This window comes from Siniperca chuatsi, linkage group LG16 (genome assembly GCF_020085105.1).
Source record: "Siniperca chuatsi isolate FFG_IHB_CAS linkage group LG16, ASM2008510v1, whole genome shotgun sequence".
NCBI lineage: Eukaryota > Metazoa > Chordata > Actinopteri > Centrarchiformes > Sinipercidae > Siniperca > Siniperca chuatsi.
The window spans coordinates 1,399,975-1,419,497 of NC_058057.1; the positions used below are offsets into that span (position 1 = coordinate 1,399,975).

At 40.4% G+C, this 19,523-nt stretch overlaps 1 protein-coding gene across 10 annotated transcripts in view; it reads right to left on the reverse strand.

The window, feature by feature from the left end:
* lrfn2b (leucine rich repeat and fibronectin type III domain containing 2b) overlaps positions 1-19,523 on the reverse strand; it is a 164,270-nt gene that overhangs the window by 71,836 nt on the left and 72,911 nt on the right. For all 10 annotated transcript variants that reach the window (XM_044169722.1, XM_044169720.1, XM_044169714.1 and 7 more), the window contains one exon: positions 10,258-10,367. The gene's annotated coding sequence lies outside the window, so the exon portion shown is untranslated. The remainder of the gene's footprint in view (positions 1-10,257; positions 10,368-19,523) is intronic.

Consider the following 19,523-nt stretch of genomic DNA (forward strand, 5'->3'; position numbering starts at 1 on the left):
TTCAATAAAAAAAATAAATAAATAAATAAAAATAAAACTGAGTTTGGTTTAACCAGATGATCACCCTGTCATGGTTTTGGGTTTGTGTCTAGTTGAATTCCTGTTTTATTTTGGAATACTCTCCTTCCCTCATGTGTCTGGTAGTTTTGCTTCCTGTCATTATTGCTTCGATTGTTTTCACCTGTGTCAATAAGTTTCACCTGTGACGCATTGTCTCTCCTCATTGAGTGTATTTAAGTCTGTGTCCTTCTCTTGTTCAGTGTCAGATTGTTGTTGTGTCATACCATGTGTCCTGCGTTGGTTCCCCCCAGTTCTGCTTGTTATCTTGAAACCTGTATTTTTCCTGTTCCTCTGTGTGGATTTACCTTTGTTGGGCTCCTGCTATTTTGTGTGTTGGTCTTTCGCTCTAAGTTGTGTTGCTGTTTAAGTAAGTAATAAACTCATCTTTTCTTTTTTCAACCTGCCTGCCTAGAATCCTGCATTTGGGTCCTCTTTTAAATGTGACACACCGCAATTTTAAATTCCCAGGCATCAAAGAGTTATAGTGCTCAATGTGCTCAAAATGCCAGTATATTTCAACCTGGCTTACTTCCCCATATGTGATTATTGTGATTGTAGATTGTGTTAAATTTGCAGTCGCTACCTGTTTGTCTGACATTTGGTGAAACAAGGATTCGCACAAAATGATTATTTAAATATAGATATATATATAGAGAGAGATATTTATATATCAGTCACCTCCAAGCTATATGCTAAGAGCAAGCGGGACATCGACTCACTGATCCACACCACCAGGATCTACAGCTCTGACATTGGGATGTCATTCGGGCTTGAGAAGTGCAGTTGAATGGTGACGAAGAGAGGGAAGGTAGTCCACACAGAAGGGGTCTCACTCCCAGAAGGAACAATAGCAGACATTGAGGATGGGTACAAGTACCTTGGAATACCACAGGCAAATGGCAACCTCGAAGAGGTAACAAGGAAAACAGCAACTGCCAAATACCTTCAACGAGTAAGGCAAGTCCTAAGAAGTCAGCTCAATGGCAAGAACAAGGCCCAGGCAATAAACAGCTACGCCCTGCCAGTGATCAGATACCCTGCGGGAAATATAAGGTGGCCAAAGGAAGAGATACAGACCACAGATGTTAAGACACGAAAGCTCCTCACCATGCATGGAGGGTTCCATCCCAAATCCAGCACCCTGATACGCTAGCAGTAAGGAAGGCGGCCGTGGACTAGTGAGTGTGAGAGCCACTATCCAGGATGAAACATCCAAGATCCACAAGTACATCAAAGATAAGACCCCAACAGATGACGTGCTCAGTGAATGTCTCAGACAATGGGGAACAGAGAAAGACGTGCTGGAGGAGGAACCATCATGGGAGGACAAACCACTACATGGGATGTACCACCGGAACATAACTGAAGTGGCTGATATCAAGAAATCCTACTAATGGCTAGAGCGGGCCGGACTGAATGACAGCACAGAGGCTCTCATCATGGCTGCACAGGAGCAGGCCCTGAGCACCAGAGCAATAGAGGCCCAGATCTACCACACCAGACAAGACCCAAGGTGTAGGCTGTGCAAAGAGGCCCCTGAGACAATCCAGCACATAACGGCAGGGTGTAAGATGCTGGCAGGAAAAGCATACATGGAGCGCCATAACCAAGTGACTGGCATAGTGTACAGGAATATCTGCACGGAGAATGGACTGGAAACCCCAAGGTCAAAGTGGGAAACACCTCCAAAGGTGGTAGAGAATGACCGAGCCAAGATCCTGTGGGACTTCCAGATTCAGACTGACAGAATGGTAATGGCGAACCAGCCTGACATCTTGGTGGTTGACAAACAGCAGAGGAAAGCCGTTGTGGTTGACGTGGCAATACAAAGTGATAGCAACATCAGGAAAAAGGAACATGAGAAACTAGAGAAATACCCAGGGCTCAGAGAAGAGCTGGAGAAGGCTTGGAAGGTGAAGGCAACAGTGGTGCCCGTGGTCATCGTGTGTGAGGCTGACTTTCAATGTGGTTATACTGTCTAATTAGGAAACTCGAAAAGTGCAATGGCGGATTAACCAGTGGATTATTACAAGGACAAGCGGCAGTCACTAAACTTTCATAGGCAACTGTATTTATTTGGACCACAGCGTGCACACACATACATCAAATGGAAGAGGAAAAAGAAGAATGGATGGAGAGCCAGAAATACAACCTTGATAAACTGGTGGTGCCCTGTGCTCACTGCTCTCCCATGCCTACTGAGGATTTTTACTGTAGAGAGTGGGACCTGTTGATGCCAGATTTGGAAAATCTAGACGTGTCCACGGATGAGTGATCGCAGGTGTGTAACTACAATGAATTCATTTGCAGCTCTGATAAACATTGCTGTCTCGAAAATCCACTGGAAGAAGAGACTCAGGCCAGTTTGACCAAAAGGTTTTATGTGAGGGATTGCAATATCTGTTACCCACCATCAATGAACACTATTCAATTTTATTTACATAGCGCCAATTCATAACAGAAGTTATCTCATTAGCAACTGGTTATACATTTTACTTGCCCCACTATGATCCAACATGATAATAGTGGCTGAGACAAAAAGCTAGCAAGCTGACCCGGATGTAGATCCCTATGCAGTTATCCATGATGGTCATTCCAAGCGGCTTCTGTTTGTGTTTACTTTTGGTCAGACTCAGAGATGATGTAAAAATCATCTTTATGATGACAGTTAATATCAGATTATCATATTGACTTAGACCTATATCTAACCTTCCCTTTCTCTCTATGATCCTTAAGAAAGCAGTCCAATCAGTTGTGACTTTCTACATAATAGTTTAATTGAGAATTTTACATAAACTTCCATTGTTAAGCAGATGATACCCAATTATATCTAGCAATCGAGCCAGATGAAACTAATCAGTTAGCTAATCTTCAAGCATGCCTTAAGAGCATAAAAACCTGGATGACCTGCAATTTTCTGATGTTAAACTCTGACAAAACTGAAGTTATTGTACTTGGCCCCAAACACCTCAGAGACACATTATCTAAAGATATAGTTACTCTAGATGGAATTGCCCTGGCCTCCAGCAACACTGTAAGGAACCTCGGAGTGATCTTTGATCAGGATTTGTCCAAATGAAACAAACTTCAAGGACTGCCTTTTTTCACCTGCTTAACATTGCAACAATCAGGCACAGCCTGTCTCAAAATGATGCCGAAAAACTTGTGCGTGCATTTGTTACTTTTATGCTGGACTATTGCAATTCCTTATTATCAGGTTTCCCAAATAAGTCCCTTAAGACTCTCCAGTTGATCAAGAATGCTTCTGCACATGTACTGACAAGAACTAGGAAAAGAGATCATATTTCCCCAGTATTAGCTTCTTGTCACTGGCTCCCTGTAAAATCCTGAATTGAATTTAAAATCCTTCTCCTCACCTACAAAGCTCTTAATGGTCATGCACCATCATATCTTAAAGATCTCATACCTTGTTACCCCTCTAGAACACTGTGCTCCCAGGATGCAGGATTACTTGTGTTTCCTAGAGTCTCCAAAAGTAGAATGGGAGCCAGAGCCTTCAGTTATCAAGCTCCTCTCCTGTGGAATCTGATCCCAGTGTGGGTTCGGGAGGCAGACACCATCTCCACATTTAAGAGTAGGCTTAAGACTTTCCTCTTAGATAAAGCTTATAGTTAGGGCTGGCTCAGGTGACTCCTGAACCATCCCTTAGTGTTGCTATATTCCTAGACTGCCTAGAGACTTCCCATGATGCACCTCTTTCCTCTCTCCTTCTCTCCATCTGTATGCATTTTCATCCCGTTACTGCATGTTACTAACTCGACATCTGAGTCCTGAACCATCCCTTAGTTATGCTGCTATAGGCCTGCTCGCTTGTGGTGGAAATTGTTGGGTCTCTGTTATTATTACAAACACTGCGGTCTAGGTTAAGTGCCCTGAAATAGTGTCAGATCATAACAGACATTATCTAAATAAAATGTATAAAATTCAAAAGTAACGCAAGAAAAATCCATGTGAAAATCAGATAATATATTCAGGTTGTAGAGTCCAGCTCTAGCTCCATATTTAACACGCAGACATCAGATTGATATCCATTTTGGCATCTCACTCTCAGAAGTAAATCAAATAAGCGCATTTCCCAAAATGTTACACTATTCATTTAAGGTTAATTCTGTGTCCGTGACGTAGTGGACGTCACGCAAGGGAGCAAGGAACACAAGGAATAGGACCCAGATGCAGTTCATTAATTTATTGCGGGAAAGGATTACATGGGTAGTTAGGCAGGCAGAGGTCCAAATCGGGAAGGTAGTCCAAGACAATCAAACAAATCAGACAAGAAGCAGGCAATAAACAAAATCCAAAAGTCCAGGCAAAGTCCAAGCACACGCAGAAATAAATCCAAGAGACGTCGGAGAAACACAGGAAACAAGGCTGGGACACCTGACGTGTCGACCACATACCACTGCTGATTCAAATGATCATGACAATGAACTGACACTGAACAAAGGAAAAAACCTTATAGACTTAGGTAGGGGAGACAACGAGACACAGGTGAAATTAATCAAGGTGGGGATAACAATCAAAACTGGAGGGAAAGCAAACAAAGACAGGAAGTAAAACCACAAGACACACGAGGAGAGGAGAATACTACAAAATAAGACAGGAAACAGGAAAATAACCCCAAACTATGACAGTCCGCTTGGTGAAAATGGATCATGATCTTGGAAAGTCACTGGGCACGCCTTTGACAATCTGCTTTTATACTGAGAATTAACCTTTTTCCCCTAATGACGTATCTTAATACAATGACTTCCTGCTCATTTCATTGTTTTATTTTATCTGTGATGAGTAAACAGACATTAAATACACAAAAATAAAATATTGTACGTAGTTCCTCTTTAATGTACAGAATAAATACCCTGATTGCATTCTCTGATTTATTTTTTAAGCAGTACAACATGAATTACCCTCTTTATTTTTTCACCTCACATCCATCCCACTCTGAGAAGATAAAGTATCTTCTTCTCCATCTTGAAAAAAAAACAAAACTTCCTCTGTATCTCATTTCCTCTCCCCACATTTGGTCCTTGATTGCACCACATAACAATGAAAAATTCAGCAGTAGGTAAGAGGCTCTTGTTTTTTCTCCCCACTTGAATTATTGTCTGCTCTAATACACATTCCACACTCATGCCTCACATTTATACTCTGTCTTGGTATATATGCTCATTTCCTTTGCATAATATTTCAACTAATGGGAAACTAATGGAAGCATTCTTCTTGAAGCAAGACATGCTTCCCATTAAATAGCCAGTGACCGTTACGTACTGTCACAGTCTGTCTGCAGGGGCCAGCATAAATACAGGTAAGCAGGGCTATAGGCCTAAACAGGATACCACTGAGTATTGGTCTTCAATACTTTTTGGTACTGGCTGAATTGTGTCCATAGCACTGAATATCAAAAACTCAATGAATAGTTAAACAAATTCTCTTTGATCCGACAATTCTTTAATTAAAACATAATTTAAAATAGAGTTTTACAGTTTTGTACTTTATTTAGGCTGATTGTGTTTAGACAACATTTAATATTTAAGATGTTTGATTTCTTTTGTAAAAGGATAGATTGTTTTTGTCAGCTGGCTTACGTGCTGCGGTAAGCGTATTGTCTCATTTCCGGTCACAATGAGATAACTTCTGTTATGAATTGGCGCTATATAAATAAAATTTAATTTAATTTAATTGAAATTTTAAAAACAAACTAGGGCTGCAACTAATGATTATTTTTATTATCAATTAATCTCTTAATAATTTTTATGGTAATCGATTGTCACAAAAAAAAAAAGAAAAAGGAAAATGCCAATTTCTGACCCACCTCATCAATACCTCTTTGACAACTGGTTGTCAAGCTCCTCCGCACCATGCACTGACTACTGGTGGCTCCTCGAATACGATTAAAGTCACTGGTACTTGCCTTCTGTGCAGCGAATGGCTCAGGCCCATTCTCCATCCAGGACATGGTCAAACCATACACCCCACCCCGTCCACTACGCTCTGCTACTGCTGGCTTGCTTACGACTCCCTCACTACGGGTGGGCAGCTACCACTCAGCAAAATCACGACTGTTTACTGTCCTGGCTCCATAATGGTGGAACGCGCTCCCCATCAGGACAGCAGAAACTCTACACATCTTCCATTGCACACTGAAAACTCTCTTTCTCTTATGCTTCTAAATGTAGCACTTGAAGCAGTTTAGCATATTTGATGAAGTTGATGTACTTTTTTGTAATTTTTGGGTTGTATCCACATGGTTGAAATACACTTATTGTAAGTCACTTTGGATAAAAGTGCCAGCTAAATAAATGTAATGGAATGTAATGAGAAACCAAGGTGTCAACTTAAAATTTCTTGGCTTGTCTTATTGAATTACCTAAATGTTTAATCACTGATAATTCCTTGATCATTTTCTGTCAGTAAAGTAATATATTGATTGACTGATTGTTTCAGCTCTAGAACAAACATGTTTATATTCCTCAAAGTCAGGTATCGGAACCAAAACTATTGTATTGGCAATAAAAATCTCAAATGATACCCAGCACTAAGCGTAGCACTACCACAAAATCTCTACAGGAGGAGGTCAGGATGGATGGTTGAGTGTACAAAGTTGGTGATGTCAACACCAAGATCATGGTTCACATCCCACGAGTTTTTTTTTCACCATGACCACAATTTTTCCCTTTCCATAACCGAGTAGTTTTAGTTGCTGAGGATTAATAGCAGTCATTTTGGAAAGTGCTGCCAAACCATCCCTATCACCAGTAAAGAATGTCGATATTGGACGATTCTGAACAACCTCAGATTACAGTATGTTCAATGATAAAAGTTTTTTTTCATATCCAGTGTCCAAAATTCTTGCTTTTTGCAATTTTTGCATTGTTAAGGTTAGGGAAAAACTTACTTACTTAATCCCTTACTTTCATACTCACTTCACATTGTGCAAACTACTTCCTGCATTGGAACTGAACTTAAATTGTGAGGTGCGTAATCCTCCAATATTGATGTGATTCCTAGGGATACTGGACTATGACCTATTTTGACATTTGGCTTTGAGGACTTGTATGTCAGCACAACATTCTGATGTAACACGACAACAACACAACAAGAAAAGAGATTTAGGAGATCTGCTCAATACTGGCACCAGTGTGCTGGAAATGTCAGAAACTCAAGTTGACACTATCCTTGAAGCAAGCCGTTTCTTTAAGGTTTCTTACTGTCCCAAATATGTCATCTTACATAGACAGCTCTGTGCTGGAAAGAATGACTTTTTTAACAAGATGCTTCATACAGTACAGTAAATAGCTGACTCCTACAATATAGTTTAAAAAAAGTTGCAGTTCCAGGCTCTCTCATTTCAATTAGAAATAGAAAAAATGCAATAAGAACAACCTGGAAGCAAGAATCTCAAAAAAAAAAATCTCACACTACAATCCCTTTTCATTTAACATAACATCAATGCAATGCCAGGCATTTATAACAATGACTTATAAAATGGGTGCTTTTCCACTGTAGACACTGTCATTGTAAGGGGACATTCCTGTTTTGTTTTGTGCTGCTTGTCCCCAACAAGTCAGCCTGAGGAGACAATCCGGAGCTGACATTTTGGGGTCAGTGTGCACATTTCCTGACTCAGAACCCTCAAAAGTCGATTTTCAAGGAACAAAGTGTGCTTGCTGTGGTCTGCCCACTGCTAAAATATTAATCTTAAATAAAAGCCAATCCCTGATGATCTGCTCCCAAGCAGCCACATTACACACTCTCCGCCTGGAAAGCGGAAATAGAAGCTAAATTACTGGTAAAAATAGCATCTACATCCAAGGATGTCCAGCTCACTTATTTTAAGTACGTAACATGTACTTATTTTAACACAAACCATGATCTTTTCCTAAACCTAACCAAGTAGTTTTGGTGTGTTTATTATTGTTACCATGAAGATGGTCACCTGACTATTACGAAATCTTTCTCAGCAAGCTTTATTTTGAAAGTCTAACCAGACGTTACATATTTATTATTGCTAACTTGACCGTGGAGCCCTGCACATGCAAAGCTGACACTAGAGGGGTACATAGAGCATCATAGTCAACAATTTCAGAAATACATATTATTGAAATCATTTATCAAGAAATAAAAAATATCAAACATTTGCTGGTTAAAGTTCCTTAAATGTGAGTTTTGGCTGCTTCTCATTGTAAATTGGATTCAAGATGTCACCTTGGAACATGTAATGGGCATTTTTAAAGGGGACCTATTATGCTTTCCCTGATTTTCTGTCATATATATATATATATATATATATATATATATATATATATATATATATATATATATAAAACCAAAAACAATATATATATATAAAAAACCAAAAACAATATATATATATATATATATATATATATATATATATTTAAAAAACAAAAACAAAAAAAAACAACTTTGTCCTTCACCCTCCGCGGGTGGTCTCATCCTTCGAGCTCGGGTCCTCTACCAGAGGCCTGGGAGCTTGAGGGTTCTGCGCAGTATCTTTGCTGTTCCTAGTACTGCACTTTTCTGGACCGAGATGTCTGGTGTTCTTCCAGGGATCTGCTGTAGCCACTCCTCCAGTTTGGGGGTCACTGCCCCGAGTGCTCCGATGACCACGGGCACCACTGTTGCCTTCACCTTCCAGGCTTTCTCCAGCTCTTCTCTGAGCCCTTGGTACTTCTCTAGTTTCTCATGTTCCTTTTTCCTGATGTTGCCATCACTTGGTATTGCCACGTCAACCACAACGGCTTTCCTCTGCTGTTTGTCCACCACCACGATGTCTGGTTGGTTCGCCATTACCATTCTGTCAGTCTGGATCTGGAAGTCCCACAGGATCTTGGCTCGGTCATTCTCTACCACCTTTGGAGGTGTTTCCCACTTTGACCTCGGGGTTTCCAGTCCATACTCAGTGCAGATGTTCCTGTACACTATGCCAGCTACTTGGTTATGGCGCTCCATGTATGCTTTTCCTGCCAGCATCTTACACCCTGCCGTTATGTGCTGGATTGTCTCAGGGGCCTCTTTGCACAGCCTACACCTTGCGTCTTGTCTGGTGTGGTAGATCTGGGCCTCTATTGCTCTGGTGCTCAGGGCCTGCTCCTGTGCAGCCATGATGAATATATATAGCGGCTGGATATATATATATATATATATGTTCATATTAAACGTGGCCAAAGTTTCAAACCTCCCAGTCTGGGCAGTGTCAGCTAAGTTAATTGGACCGCACACTGCCAACTGAGCTAACTAGCTAACGGCAGCTACAGTTAGCAGCAGTTAGCGGTTACTTAAAAGCTATCTGTCCATCAGGAAACTCCGTAAATCACAGAGAGTTGAGGCAGAGCAGCTGGAGGACATCAGAGGGAAAACCAACTGCATACAGCGTAAAAGAAGGGTTACTAAGTCAAAGCCACTAATTGTGGTCATTAACCATTGGCAGTGAATCATATTAACCGAACCTTGTTATCCATTTCTAGTCATCATTATTTCTAATAAAGAGAGATCGAGAGCACAAGAGTGAGAGAGTGAGCAAGCGTAACAATTAAACTAAACACAGAAACAAAATTTATTTGGTCTGTTTCTTTGTGGTTATTTATGAAATTTTAAGAATACAGATAGACCAGTCAGTAATGGCGTCCTCACAGATTTCATGTACTATTGATTGCTGAAATAATGGTCAACTGGTTACTTCATGTTGGCTACTTCTTTACCATAACCATGAACTTTCCTTAAACCTAACAATGTAGTAACTACAAAGCGTGGATGCAAAAAATAATAAAAGAAATGTTGGCATTCAACCTTAAAAAACATAATCCAGGGTTTTCCAGAATCGTCCAACATTGGTCTGTCTGGTGATACGGCTGAGATACTGTGCACTCTGCAAACCTTATTAAGATTTAATTGTACATCAATATTTTGAGCTGGTTTCATGGACACAGTAATACCTTAGAGTTCTTTAGAGACACTTCTTAAAATCAGACTTTTCAATAACACAACCTTTTAGTTCCAGAAGCTTAATCCATATCTGCCAGCCTTTGTTTTAAAATGGTAAGAGCCTTCCCTTTTCCTCATCTTCAGCTCTGACATTTTGTGAATTTCTTTATGACTTTATGTTGTCACATAAATGTCTTTGTGGTGAGCAAATCAGCAACTGGATGAAATACTCACAGTGAATAGGGTGAGGGTTATGAGGTGGAAGAACCACCTGAGGTCAGGACTCCATCTTCACACCTCTGCTGTGCCTGGGACTCTGAAGACACCCAAACTGTCACAACCTCCTGTGGGAAGACACATAGAGTAAATTTAAGCAATCAGTCACTGTCTACGTACTTGCCTGGCAGACTCTCAATTCAATTCTCAAATTATGTTGAAACTGTGGTCTCATTCCACAAACTTCTGTCTGCACACAAGGTTGAAAGTTCATGACACTGTAGATCAATCTAGGAGCAAATCTCCTCTGTTCTCCTTTTGGTATCGACTGTTCCGCTCCAGAGCCTTCAGCCATAGAATGAATTGACAAGCTAAAAAACACATTTGCGCAGAATGAACAGCCTTGGAAACTTGAATACTAATCTAGACATCTGCCTTGATCAGAGACTCCAAATTCTTTAAACTGCCTAGCGATTGTTTGGAACTTTTAGTATAGAGGCTAGTGAAGTTATGAGTATGGTATGATGATATGGCTTGAGGAATCATTGCAGCAACCCACAACTCTTTGAAAGCACACATGGCATGTAAGCACAGAATTAAGACAGACTTGAAAAAATCCAAAGCTATCCTTTCACATGCTCTCTGCAAACCGGTGTATGTACTTGGCCAAAGATTGTTTATACGTTTTTTTTTTTATCTACCTGTATATCATTTGACCTAATATACTAGTTTGACTTGTACATCAAAAAGTCAATTTATAGCACTGGGACACAAGGTTCATATATCCATGCCTGATGAAGGCCCTTCATCCAAATAATGCTTCCAAATAAATTCATGGCATGCAAAAGTGAGCATAAAGTGAGTGCAGTGAGCATAAATACAGGACATTTCCTGACCAGCAAAGTGCCCAGCTGTTACTCATACAGGTGGTGGTAAGCAGTTGGGAAACAATGCTGAGAGCTTATTACACACTTGGTGAAGGCTGTTCTACTAAAGGGCAGTTCTAGCCATCTGAATGAATTATACTTGGTCGATTTTTATACTTTTTTCAACTAGCTAGTAGCTTTCTTTCCTTTTTGTTCTATATTTCATGATAATTATATGGTTGCAGGCAATTCTCCAGTGCACCGCTGCTGCCACTAGTGTGTGTTATTTGTTGTAATACCACGGGAGCCGCATTACTTCATCTATAGTGTTCTGCTTCTGATTTCATCAACAGCTGATTTTGCCTTTCATCAAGCATATGTGTCACCAGTGGATATAGTATGTCTGAAGACATCAGATTTGATTTATGTCATTCCTATACTTACTTTGAGTCAGTTGAGTTGCAGGCCAATGAAGAAAACGTTAATGTCAACAGTGATGTTACAATAGTGATGAAATTCTTACTCAACTTGTAGGCTGGTGACAAAAGAGACTTCAATAATGCTTGTAGTAGTGTTAACTTTAATATTGTTGATACCTGCAAATCGTAGCGGAACCTGTGCTTTACAGGTTGGGTTACTGTTTGTAAGCAACAACTGTTTTCCTGGACAACATTTTTTGAAGAGCTTAATTATATGGTCTTGGTCACAACTTTAAAGCTTTCCACACTTGCATTCCCCAAGCCTAGCTAAAAGGAAGGCAACGGTTTATTACATTTTGGGTTTTATTTTTGACAACAATGTACTTGACATCCCTAAAAATAGATCCAACACGGCAAGAAATGCGAGCAGTACACAATCAGATAGAGTACTCCATTTGCTAGAAGATCATATCCTTGAAGTAAGATTGTTTTATTGACTGCTGTTTCCTAGGTCAAGAATGATCTTTGTATCTGAATGGGGTTAACAATTTAAGAATGCTCAAAGCATATCACTTGTGGGGATTTCATTGCTTTTGTGGTTTTATTTTAACCCTATTTCAAACTACCAAACTAAGCCATGCTTCTAGGAAGTACCGTGAGTGACAGTCCTGCTCTGTAGTTGAATTAGGAGGGCTTAGCCCTGCCATAAAAGTTGTGAAAAAAACACTTAAATTTCCGTAATACTTTGTAAATATAAAACCAATGCTTAGTTACAAAAATGGGCTTGAGGCAACATCCTTGCAACCCAATCTCAAAACATTGTAACACTAGCAGATTTCAGCTCAGCATTGACTGGAGTGAGGGTACAAATAGAACGGAAAGGTGAGATACTTGCCATAGCATGAGGCATGCTTGCTGTGCTAGACTCACACTGGCTCTGTTAGTGGACATAGGGTCTTTACAGGAGGCAGTGCTATGCACCAGAGGATATGGCAGGCTATGCTACAAACTGTCCACACACAACAGCTCCACCAGCAGCACCAAACTCCGTTCACCACTAGAAGAAAGACAGCAACAAGAATTTCTCATCAGCAACCAGGAAGCCATCAGTCACAGTGAAGTGGGCCCTGCTCATTAGGCTCCACAAGCTACTTAGTTCCTACTAGTTTAATGCCCACAGCAGCCCTTGCTCGATATGGATTATGATTTCTGATCACATTATTCTCTGTTCCAGAGAGCAGTCAACTCTCTAATTACTGTTCTGAGCACAGAGGCCATGTTCATCCTTACCACGCATTCAAACTGACTGAATGAATAGAATAAATCGGTCACTAAGACATTTAGTCAGCTTTCACTTCAAACCTACTTAATGCTGACAATCAGAATTAAGTCTTTTGTGCAGAGCTGTTAAACAGACTTTAGCAGCAGCCTCTATTATAGGACTGCAGGAACACTGATGTCTGATTCTTTCTCTAGTTTTCTGTCTCCACATACCTTTCTCGCTCTGTCTCTCTCATAGCTTTCTTCCTCACATTTAACTCTGGTTGCTTTCTCTCCCTATTAATATTATATATTTCTCCCTCTCATTTTGTTTTCTTCTTTCCTCTCACACCCACTCAACCATGCACAAAAAGCCACATATGTCTGAATCCAACCCTATTGCCCAACAAGAATGATGGTATTGGAGAATTCTTCGAAAACCTAGACTATGCTCAATAAAACATTTTTTAACATTCAATGCCAAGATTTTGAAAATTCTTTATATGATATTTGCAAATAGACTCTATGGTATGGTTAAGGTTAGGAAAAGATGTCAGTTCTAGCAAATAAATTGTGGTAAAGTTATGGTGGAGATTAGGCCACTAAAAACAGTTAGGTTGAAGAGGGGTTGGGGTTAGGGTACTTAAGAGATAGACTCCCTACATGCCCGTCCACCACCCCAACCTCCACAATCTTACTTTCTACCTTGCTCCATAAAGGGCACACACTACTTTAGCACTAATTCGTGAGGTGCTAAATCACCCAGTATAAATGTAATTCCTAGAGATATTAGACTGCCGTATCAGTTCCTCAGGTTCCAGAAAACAGTCTCTCTACAAATGGTCACAATTACTGTTAGCAAGGATTCCACATTCTCTGTAAATAGAGCACAACCGTGTTCTTAATCAAAGAGAAGTTGCCATCCTGTGAGACACCCCAGAAGCTAGCAGCTAGCAGCTGCTCTGCCAAGGACCTAGTGAGTACATCACCTGTATGCCACACTGCCAGCTCAACAGTCAATCACTGTGCCAGCTTAATTTCTGTTAGGTTATCTGTCCATCACACTAAGAGTGTATATTGATCTACTGAGGAATTCTGGGAGCAATGACCACAACAAATAAGACGTCACATGACTGATTGTGGAAAAGGCCCCCTACTATCTCTCTCCCCAGCTGAAGTCTGCCTCACTTCACACGGACTTTGGGGCTATCAGAACTACGCCTAGATTCGCCCTCTTTTGCCCAAAACAGTCCGACATGCTAGACTCTCCTGGACATTAAATCTCTGTTTCTACTGTCTGGTGTGAAGTGGATCTAGCACTTGCAAAAGAGGGAAAACAGCCAACATTTGCTCTTACCTATAAAATTACCTACAATCATATATTTAGCAAACTAAAGTATTATTAAAACATTCTGTATCAGTACTCATTCGCTGTTAAAGGCTATTTGTATTTTTTTTTTTTTACTGATATGTATTGCATTGACCTTAGCTGTTGATGTGAGTTGTATTTCTATTCCAAAACAATTGTCCTACTAAGTTCATGCAGTTAATTTTCTATGTTGATGTGTTTTGCATTTGTCAATGGGAAACTAGATGGAGGGATTATCACAGGCAGCAGCATCAGCACAAAATTTCACACTCCTACTACTGCTTTTACCATCATGTCACACATTGATATATCATCAGTGAGTCATGCTCCACAGGCAATTTTGTTCATAAAGTTCTTAATCACCCTGTCCTCCAATGCCCCCTTTATCTAGTTTTGCACAAACAAGTTAAAAATGTTACCAAAATATAACACAGCCTGGAACATCATGCAAAAGGAACCCTGTGTGACTGCAAACAATACGGTGGCATGTTATGTAATGATCCGCTGTGTTAAATGAGAAAACGTGCTCACACAGGCACACATTAAAAATATCTTGGTTCAAAGAATAACTGCATGCTTTGCCTTTATAGTTACTTCTTTATTAAAACATGCCATTCCACCTCCTTCCATGACCCAGTTGAGAGCTGCAGTGAGGTAGCCAGTCTCAGCTGACGGTGCACTCACACCCCAGCAACTATATTGGTAAGGGTTATTACTTTTAAATAGGAAGGCGCCCAGCAGTGTGGTGTGATGTACTCTGTAATTACATGCAAACATTGGCTAACCATGAGATGGAATGATAGCCTGAAGAAGCCTGAATTCAGATATCTACAACAGTGAGGTGCACAGCGAGCAAAAACTAAAAACACCTTCAAGAAGAAGCTTTTCTGGGAGTCTGATCTTATTACACACCAAGTAGGATCAATGTTTGAACTAGAATTTTTGTTAATGACAGTAGAAGTGGAAATTATAAATCACTTTGCAGACTCAAATCATATTATTTAGTTTATAGTACAAAGATTTGTAGTAGCAAGGTGACCTTAACCATACTGTAGTTGCCATGTACAGATATTGTAGAAAGCGAGTATTTTAAAAATGTTGGCATTGGACGTAAAAACGAACAAAAAAACGTCATTAAACGGAGACGTTCGCGTAGCTGTTTCTTTTAGACTTGTAGGAGCAGGAACATAGTTTTGTCTTTTTGTCTTTTCAGTTGGATCAACCAATAAGCTTGTTTGATATGCAGGGCCGCACAACTGGAGGTGTAGCTCCTCTACGTGCCAACTTGTACTCTGCCCAACCCTATCACAACACAAACAATGATTTAGCAAAACCCCGGATTACATTCAGTGACAACTTTATTTTATGTCCAAATAGGAACATTTTCAAAATTGTTTGACAACTACAGTATGGTTAGGGAAACCCGAAAGTTAATTGCAGGTCTGTTATGGGATGCAAACTTTGGTTTCCTGCATGAAAGTCAGACGCGCAATATGCTCATCCTCCACCCCGACTGCCACACCCTTACCTTCCACCTTGCTACATAGAGGGCACACTGCTTCCTGCATTGACACTGACTGTTGGTAATGGAAGTAAATTGTGAGGACCAGAAATGATCTAGTATGTATGTAATTCCTAGGGATATTTGGCTGTGCTATGTCTCCTGGCCAAGTCACGGCAACAATTTATGACTCTGATTGCCTAATCTGACACAGTGACCATCTCAAAAGACAAAAAAAAAATCATGTAGTCTGATCCTGGCATTAAATATTTGTTCATTTGCGTACTGAACGTCCGTAGATGACATGATGAATGCAGCAGTAACTTAGCAGTGCATCTCAGTATAATGATACAAGGACAAAAATACCTCTCAACATGTACAAGATAAACTATAGACTTCACATTAATCTCTTAATACTGTAACTGCATTTTTGCACAGGGATTAATGTGAAAATGATGTATGCAAGGCAGCATGACAGACACCGTTTACCAGTTCAGTTTAGAGGAGACCTGCAGGACTTCACAGAGTCCACTTTGTCAACACAGTTCACTGAGAGCTCCTTCTATTAGCATTTGACCTTCCCTATGAGTATGTGGTTCATGTGGTTCTGCTCGACATATTTAAATCCAATGCACTGAATGAAATAAACGGTTTGCAACTGCAGTCACACAGAACACTATCTGGGATACTGCCCTCCGATAATAAACTCCAGGCTATTTTAAGACTGGAAGAAAATGAGATATGGAGTGACTTTTTTGAGGGCTGACAAACACTGTATCAGCTGATGTTAATTAGCCAACAACATCCGCTCATTAATTTGTTTGAAGCTTGTACTCTAAAAACAACACAGCAACTCTGATGTAATCCAAGGCCTCTGTGGGAAATGGCATAAGTGAAAGAATGTTTTGGTTGAACCATGGAAAAAAATTTGATAATATGCGAGAATACGATGCAGATGATAATAAATACATTAAGCTGGCTGTGTGATATCAGTGCAGGCAGATGGCTGTGACACCCCAATGAACAAAACTCCCACGGGTGTCTCCCATCGATCTCCATCAGCCGCAGGGGCCCGGCATCCACCAGGCAGTGTCAGCCACTCGACTAATTGGGAGAAAAACACACAGGCAAAGAGGTACGGACCTCTTTGTGTCTTTGATCCATAAAACATGATGAGTTCAATTCCCGTCTCTCCTTTCATTAACTTAATCAACATGCTGAGAAATGAATACATTTGGAGAGAAAATGCAAATTGAAAACAAAAAAAGGGAATGATTTCCTGTAGTGAATGTGCATGCACGTGCTAGTTGGGAAGAAACCGCTTTGACATTGAAGGGATCTTTTTTCCCCCTTCACTCCACACAGACACACGCTGTGGCAGCAGCCTAACGGTCAGAGCTCAGGGCTAATAACTGGAAGGTTGCCAGAGTGTGTGTGTGAGAACAGTGAACGAGTGACACTCTCCCCTTCCCATCCAACAGCCATCAACACTGCCAACAGTGCACTTAACCTCCAGCTGCTTCAAGGAGACTGTGGTAGGACTGGGCAGATGTCACTGTGTCTGTCTGTATTAATTGGAAACACAGTGCATCTGTAGAACAGCAGGCACACTTGGTACGCATCAGTACATACATACAGGTTAACCCTTTAACAGTTGTTAACAGTTACATTTGTAAAAAATAATTCAATATACATTTTTCCACCAGACTCTTGTTCTCGTAGTAGTAGTGAGTAAGAGTAGTAGTACAGGTATTGATGGTGAATGCAGCAGTAGTAGGTGTAATTGTAGTAGGACTAGTAGTACCTGTAGTATTAGTAGCATCAGTATTAAAGGGCCAGTATGGAGGATTTAGTGGCATCTAGCGGTGAAATTGCAGTTTGCAACCATTTGAATACCGCTCGCTTCACCCTCCCCTTCCAAGTGCGTAGGAGAAACTACGGTTGCTCTTGAAAACTGTAAACAGCCCTATCCAGAGCCAGTGATTGGTTTGTTCGTTGTGGGCTCCTATAGAAACATGACGGTGCAACATGGCGGCCTCAGTGGAAGCGGACCCGCTCCCTCTGTAGATATAAATTGCTTATTCTAAGGTAACAAAAACACAACGATTCTTATTTTCAGGTAATTATACACTAATGAAAATGTACTTATAAGTATTATATTCCATTTCTGCCAAAAGAGCCCCCAAAATGTCTTGACACTGGACTTTTAAAGGGTTGTAGCGGTAGAATGAAAAGGTGAAAGCATCCATGTGTCCTGCTGTGTCGACAGTATGGACAGAGGTTTTCATTCTCACCAAACATTTGTAGAAGAAAATGTAATACCTCATAGTTTTATTTTTATTTTATTTTGATATTGAAATTGTGTTCTTTGATTAAGTGCCTGCCTTTCTGTATGACAATGAGTCTATGTCTGTGTTGAGACAGACCATTTACAGTCAATGATAGACCCCTGTACATGAAACCCTTTGAACTACCCAATGGGAAAGAACTCGGTCTAGTAAGTTGTCGTGAGGGGAGCCGAGCCTAGTTGGGAGTCGCACCTCAACTTTCATGGGAACTCAGTTTGTTCCAGAATCTCAGGGGGCTTAACTTTTATATAACCTTGAGCACACAAAGTAAGTCCTTTGTTTAGTTTATTGAATGTTAGATCTTTGTTGTTAACTGGAAGAAAGTGTCTGCGCCAATGTCACCAAGGTAAATGTCAGCATACTGTCATTAAGTGTTCGAATTACACCCTGGCTTTTGGGGGAGCCCTATTTTTCGGGGGTGGGAAGTTGGAGGGTAATGTACAAATGGAAGTGAATACATGAATGCGCCCACCAACGTGCAAAAATATGCAGTCAGTACATTTCAATTCATGCAGAGAATATTTAGCCTGGGAAAACAAAGTAACAGAAACATTATTCACCAGCAATGTTTTTGTTTAATTGCCCTCCGCCGATAAACAATAAAGATGCCAGCACACGGTGGACAGGCAACGGTTGCCGTTACTTTGTTTAACAGACCAGACCTAGGTTGAGACATGACAATCATGAACATGGCCACAGCCTTAAATGTTGGTCTTACAGAAAAAACATTTACAAGAAAATAAAAATTTATTCAGAAAAAAACAATTGGCACTAAAAATTCCAATATTTTAGAGCGCCCCCTAAATTTCTCAAATGAGGCATTCTGGGGAGCTCATGGCTACCATGAATGACATGTTCCCTTGTATTTTCAACCGTCCTGTCATCAGTGTAATCAAAGGTCTGTCCATAGTTTACCTGATTACTCATTGCATTCCTACACTATTTCCCTCTAATTTACACACACTAGTTAGTAATATTTACTCATACAGCAACATGGCTGTAAAGCAGGCTGAGTAACCACAAAAAAGAAAATTCACAAGGCTGTTTCTATTCCAAGTCAGAGATGTAGAGCAACAAAGCGCATTTGTTGGAATGGGTTTCATACCCCCAGATAAAAATGGAGAACAGTTTAAGACTGCCCTAAATACCAGTGGAGTGGAAGGACACTCTGCGCAATGCAATTGACCAGAGCGGTGTGTGCATGTTCCATGAGCTGAACAGTTCCAGTCCAATAATATCACTAACAAGATACCAGATTCCTAATATTCTGTATTTCCTCTTCCACACAGAGGTCACAGGTCGGGGTAAGCTGCAGAGTTGGAGCTGGTAGGACTTCAGTGTCGTGATCAGGGCGTCAGTGTGCCGACACAGGGGCTTGAACCCAAACTCATCCAATTAAAAGACCATCTCCCTACTCACTGTGCCACCTCATGCCCCAGCTGACTTCCAATATTGTTAATAATAATAATAATACTAATAATAAAACTTTATTTATAGCGCACTTATCAAAACAAAGTACAA